Genomic DNA, 6,087 nt, shown 5'->3' with positions numbered 1-6,087 from the left:
TGACTTTTTTTGAAGTAGCATCAAACAATGCAGTCGTAATAATGGTAAATATTTATAGAATGCTTATGTGCTAGTACTGTTTTAAGCACTTTACATATATTACCTTGCAACATTATGATCATGAGATAGTTACTAATATTATTATTTTCCAGTTGAGGTAATAGAAGCCCTAAAAAACTGAATCACTTTTTCAAGGTGAAATCACTACTAGTGATAGAAATGCACTTCGAATGGAAGGAATTTGACTTCCTAGGGCTAGCATTTAGCCACCATGATAACCATGAAAAATAGCAAGTTCAATGGTAGTATAGCAAACATGATGGAGTGTGTGGTGGGTGCCCAGAAGCAATTCAGATAATTGATGGACTCTTGATATATGCTGGGTAAAGCAGAAAGTGAGGATGGAAGGTGGCTGAAAGAACAGAAAGAAATTAAGAAGAGAAATAACTGTGAAGCCAGGAGAGTTGGCGGGTTATTAGGAGAGGCATTGGCAGAAGTGTGAAGAGTCATGTAGTTCAGGTTTTCAGACACTCTGGGCAAACATTAAAGTTAGGATTTTGCCACATGAGTGAGCTGTGTTAAAAAGAAATAGAGGAGACCAGCTTCATAACCTAGTGATTAAGGGAGCTGGATATCATATGATCCTCCACAGTTTGAACCCTGGCCTGGCAGCTTGAAAACATACCAGGGACATGACATGCTTGCCAACAGGATGGAGACATGGAGAAGGGATTGTGGCATGAGCACACCCCATTAGGTGTACTTTCACGGGGATTCATCTTACTGGGTTTTCATTTCTTTTCTTATTTCCCTTTGAAGTGAGAGGAGGGAGAGAGAGAAGAAAGAAAGACGGGGGAAAAAGAAAGAAGGAATATAGAACAAAAGTGCCCAGAAACAATGCAGAGAATTGATGGGCCCTAGGGGTATGCTGGGTATGGCAGAAAGTGAAAATGGAAGGTTGGCTGAAAGAACAGAGAGAAACTAAGACTAGAAATTACTATGAAGCCATGAGAGTGTGAGATAACAGAAATAAAGAAAAATAAAAGGAAGGAGAAAGGGAGGTGGGAGGACAAAGGAGTAGGTGTCCAGGTGTTTGAGAAGCTGTGAGTCATGGACATTGAAGTCTGAGATAATGGCAGGAGTTTGGCACCATGTGGGAGCCAGGTGCTGAAGCTCTCTGTGAATTGGAGGAGTGACCTGGAAGCTGACCTATGATGATTGCGCTTCATGGTATAGCATGAGACCCAAGAGCGCAAAGGGTGGGGAGTTGCACATAGGTAGGAATGGAATCACCTGAAACTGGCAGAAGATAAGACTGTCAACTCTGTTTCCAAATCTCTCTTTAACATGGTGGGGGGTGGGGAGAACGAACAATTTTTGCCTGCCAGCGCTCAAGGGAAGTGTTCTTGGGTGAAAGCCAGGTTTGAGCTAAGGCAAGGTAAAAGTATGGTTCTGTGAAGAGGCTGAGAATATGAGAGTGCTTACAATGAAATTGTGGTTTTTACAGTGAAAAGAGTTTCAAAGGAGGTCAGCAGTGGAAAAAAGTTTGGGGAAAAGCAACATAGGACAGTTTGGGTATGAGTAAGAAAATTTTGCTTTGAAGGTAATTAATAAGAACAAGAATAAGTGCTGTAGATAAGGTGTATTGTCTTCGAGATTATGAGAAAATACAGGTGTCAATTTGTCAAGAAAACTTCAATTTCAAGATGTTGTAGGTATGCTGTTTTACCCAGTAGCTATTTCCTGTTGCTTTAGGGGAGACAGGAAGTACCTCTAGTGCTACTAAAAGGTTGCCTCTATCATTCATGAAGTAAATTATCCCAAGCAGGTGAATTCATCTTCTTATGTCTCATTCTCTCCACTGTAAAACAGGGGTAATAATAGAATTTTCTCTAATTTGTTATGAGAATCAAATTAAATCCTGTATATGAAAGCATGTTCACAAATTACAAAATGCCAGACAGAGGTAAGTTAGAATTATTAAAGTGTTATGGGGTCCAGCAGATGGACCATAGCAGTTACGTTGTTGTATTCCCACATGACCAACTGTGGTTCGAGTCCTGGACCCCATGGCTTCAAACTCACTCAGGGCACATGTGTGTGTACGCCCAAGATCTCAGGGGAACAAAGGAGAAGGTTTTGCAGAATGGCCTTTTCCCCAGGAAGTTGGGGAGACGGTGACTTCTTGCTTTCTGTCTCTCTGTCTCTTTGGTGAGTGCACACATACACATACATATATATATATATATTACGGTCTTAGTCACATCAAGTTCTTTATGCTGAATTCTTTATCAAAAATACAAAGTTTCAGTGTAACATTTCTACTTTATTAAAATAAAATAAAATTCTATCAATACTTTGAATACACAGCTTTTAAAAAAGCATTATGAGGATCAGTTGGTGGTGTGGTGGTTAAGGAAGCTGGATCCCACATGGTTAACTGTGTGGTTTGAAGCTTGAATCCAGTAGCTTGAAAAATGTGTCAGGCACATGTGTGCACACCCAAAATACTGAGAAGGGACTGTGGCATGGCCATCCCCTCTGGAGGGTGGTTTTTCATTTTTCCTCCCTCTTCATCTCTCTGGTAAATGCATGTACCCTACAGATTTTTTTAAAAAACATTTATTTATTTATTTGTTATACTGTCATTATTATTATTTTTTAATTTGACCAGAGAGAGAGAGGGAGAGAAAGGGAAACATCAAGTTTGAGACTTGAGATATTGTTGTCTATGTGGGAGTCCAGCACCTCAACCACCATGCCCCCCGCCAATCCTGCCCTACAGAAATTTAAAAAAATAATAAAATAAAAATGAAAAATAAAGCATTATTATAAAAGCTTAAATATCTCCTGATTGTCTGTAACAAGTAAATGGCAATAGCAGGGATAGGGAAGTCATCATAAGGAGAAGGGCTGTTCTCTTTCATCATTCTCTCCCTACAAATGATTTACATGGTTTCCAATGGAGAACAACTCATCAGGGCTTCCTGTGAAGTCCTGTAACAAAGCTTAAGTAGCCACCAGTTTGGACATTGGGCTACCTGCCAGTGTTTTTTCAGAGAGCTCTTAAGTAAGGCAATTTAATAATCAGAAGCTGGAAATTTCTTTCATTTCCCACACACCAATACTCCTTCCTCCCCTTCTTTTGCCCAGTCATTTCACATTCATTCCAAGAGATGGAGGCCAATATACATGCAATATTTAGTACCAGGGAGCAGCTACTTTAGTCTTAAGTATTCCCTTTATTGTTTTTCTTGAGAAATGTGTTCATACTTGTTTTGCTTTTATTTTAGACAAATATAACACTGATGAATAGTAAAAAGTTATCTCTATTTTTAAATATAAGGCAAGGAAGGTGTTTATATTCATGTTCAGGAAATTTCTATTTAGGATGTAAAAAGGGAGATGCCTATTGTTGAGATGTTTTATCAGATGAGGACAAACCTGCCAACACACTTCCCACATCCTCTGTGTAAAATGGAAGCATACAGGACACAGTACAGACATGTTGTTATAGCAGCTCAACAGTCTAACTGCTAGAAATATAAGAAATGACCTTGAAAATGCCCTGTATCAGCGCTGAACAACTCAGAAATGTAGGTAATAAGAATTATGAAGCAGAGACATTATTAGAGAAAATCAAGATTATCCATAATCCCAAATTAATAAAAGAGATCAGTTAGGAAGTTTTCCTTATGACAACAGTAATATATTTACTTTGTTGAAGATGTAAAATACACAGATAAACAAAAAGAGAAAAAAAAAACATAATTTATCCATGTAGAGATCACAGTGCTGACATAACCTTTCAGGCATGTTCTTGCAGATCTTTATGTATATTTAATAAACACAAAATCATACAGACATACCATGTTGTAATCTAACATATGTATATATCACAGCGTAATGGGTAAGAATACAGGTTCCTGTAAGATTGCTTAGGTTTGAGTATATAAACTCAAAGAACATTTTTATCTTTTTAAGGTTGAAGAAATTATAGTATGTTTGTAGGAGTATAGTAATGATCCAGTAAAGAGTATGAAATTGATGATGTAGGACCAAAGAGAGTTTCTTCCTTTCTTTCTCTTTTCTCTTTCTTTCTTTCTTTCTTCCTTTCTTTCTTCCTTCCTTTCTTCCTTCCTTCCTTCCTTCCTTCCTTCCTTCCTTCCTTCCTTCCTTCCTTCCTTCCTTCCTTCCTTTCTTTCTTTCTTTCTTTCTTTCTTTCTTTCTTTCTTTCTTTCTTTCTTTCTTTCTTCTTTCTTTCTTTCCTTTCTTTCTTTCCTTTTCTTTTCCTTCCTTCTACCTTTCTTTCTCTTTTTCTCTTTTTTTTTCTTTTTTCTTTTTCTTTTTAGGTTTTTGTCATAGGGAAGTGTACTCACCAGAGAGTCAGAGAGAGAGACAGTGAGAGGGAAAGTGAGGAATCATTCCTCAGAGGGGATAGCCACTCTGCCAATCCTTTCCCTCCACTCTCTTCCTGGGATTGTGGGCATGCACACACACGTGCCCAGAGTGATTTTCAAACCACCAGTCTGGGACTCCAACTACTGCTAACAGTGTGAAAGTCCAGCACCTTTACCATTGTGCTACTTGTTGGCTCCACAATGAGAATTTCTTGAGTGGTGTTCTTGAGTGGGCAGGAGGGAATGAGGTCTAGCATGTAAGTGGAGGGATCAGCTTTATTATGAGCATAGGGTTTATCTTTGGTAATGAGAAGGCCAAGTATAGGAGTCATCATTTTGGAGGGAGTCTGTTGAAATTTTCTGATTGCTTCCATGTTTTCATTACTTTTCTTTTTCTTGTTCATGTCAGTTACATAAGAAGTGTCAAGAGTTCCAGGTTACCCTTCATTCCCAGCTCTCTAACCCTCATGTGGTTCTGTATTTCCCATAACTCTTCTCTAATCCTTACTCCTGAAGCTCTTCAGTTAGGTCATCAGGAAAGTGGGATGCATCATTTCAATTGTGTATGAGAGTGTTTATTAACCTGCATCCTGACAATATTGAATGTTAATTAGTCCAAGGAATCTGCCAGTTTGTTAGGGAAAATGTTATTTCATTTGGTAATTTGGGCTTCTTCAATATTTAAGACTGACTAGGTTTTCCATGTATTTGTGACTACTTTTTCTTTAGATAAATTACTTCTATATCAACTGTATTTTTCTACTAGAATTTTCAACTTGTTATAATCATTTTGTAATAACTCTTCTTATATTAAGATTATTAATCCTATTTTTCATGCATGATACAATGTTTTTCACCTTTTTCATGAGAAGAGGGAGTGAAATAGGGAGAGAGAAGATATATACATACATATGTAACATATATTTTATTTGTTATTTTTTAACAAGGTCTCACCATGCCACAAACCACCTGCACCAGCCTCCCAGTTAGCTAGGATCACAGGCACATGCCTTATCTGCTTTTGGTTGATCCAGGATCCAAATCTAGACCTCCCATATAGCTCCAGTCTTGCACAGTGGCACCCTACCTCCTATGCCACCATGCCTGGGCCTATGTTGCAATATTTTTTTCTCCTATGTTACTATTTGTCTTTCAATGCTGATTTTGGCATTTATAAATACTTAAAAGTGTTATTTACAACAATCAACAATTTATTTAAGGATTCCATTTTGAAAACTTAGGCCTTTTTAAAATTATTTTATTTAACTGTATTTATTCATTTTTTAATCTGACCAGCGAGGAGGGGAGAGGAGGGAGGAGAGAGAGAGAGAAAGCAGGCCACTAGGACTTGAACTGCAGTCAGGCATGTGGAAGTCCAGCGCCCTCAACCACCACACCACCTGCCGGTCCCCTTAGGCTTTTTTCTTCCACTCTCAAGATACAGTAAATATTCATCTACATCTTAAAAATTCCATAACAGTTCTTTGGCTTATTTTTTACATTTTAATACTTAATTTTATCAATGGTTTATTTGGATGAATCATATGAAAAAGAGATCTAATTTTTTTCCCTTGAAATGGTGATCATATGTGGTCATTTGTTGTAACTCCCTTATAAACTCCTTTGGGTTAGAAGGATATGCTGTACCCTCCCAAGTATATCACCCAGCTCGTGACAGCATCCTGCT

The sequence above is a fragment of the Tupaia chinensis genome, unplaced genomic scaffold (genome assembly GCF_000334495.1).
Source record: "Tupaia chinensis unplaced genomic scaffold, TupChi_1.0 Scaffold000106_1, whole genome shotgun sequence".
Lineage (NCBI taxonomy): Eukaryota > Metazoa > Chordata > Mammalia > Scandentia > Tupaiidae > Tupaia > Tupaia belangeri.
The sequence above is the reverse complement of the archived record's forward strand: the minus strand, read 5'-3'. Positions refer to the sequence as shown.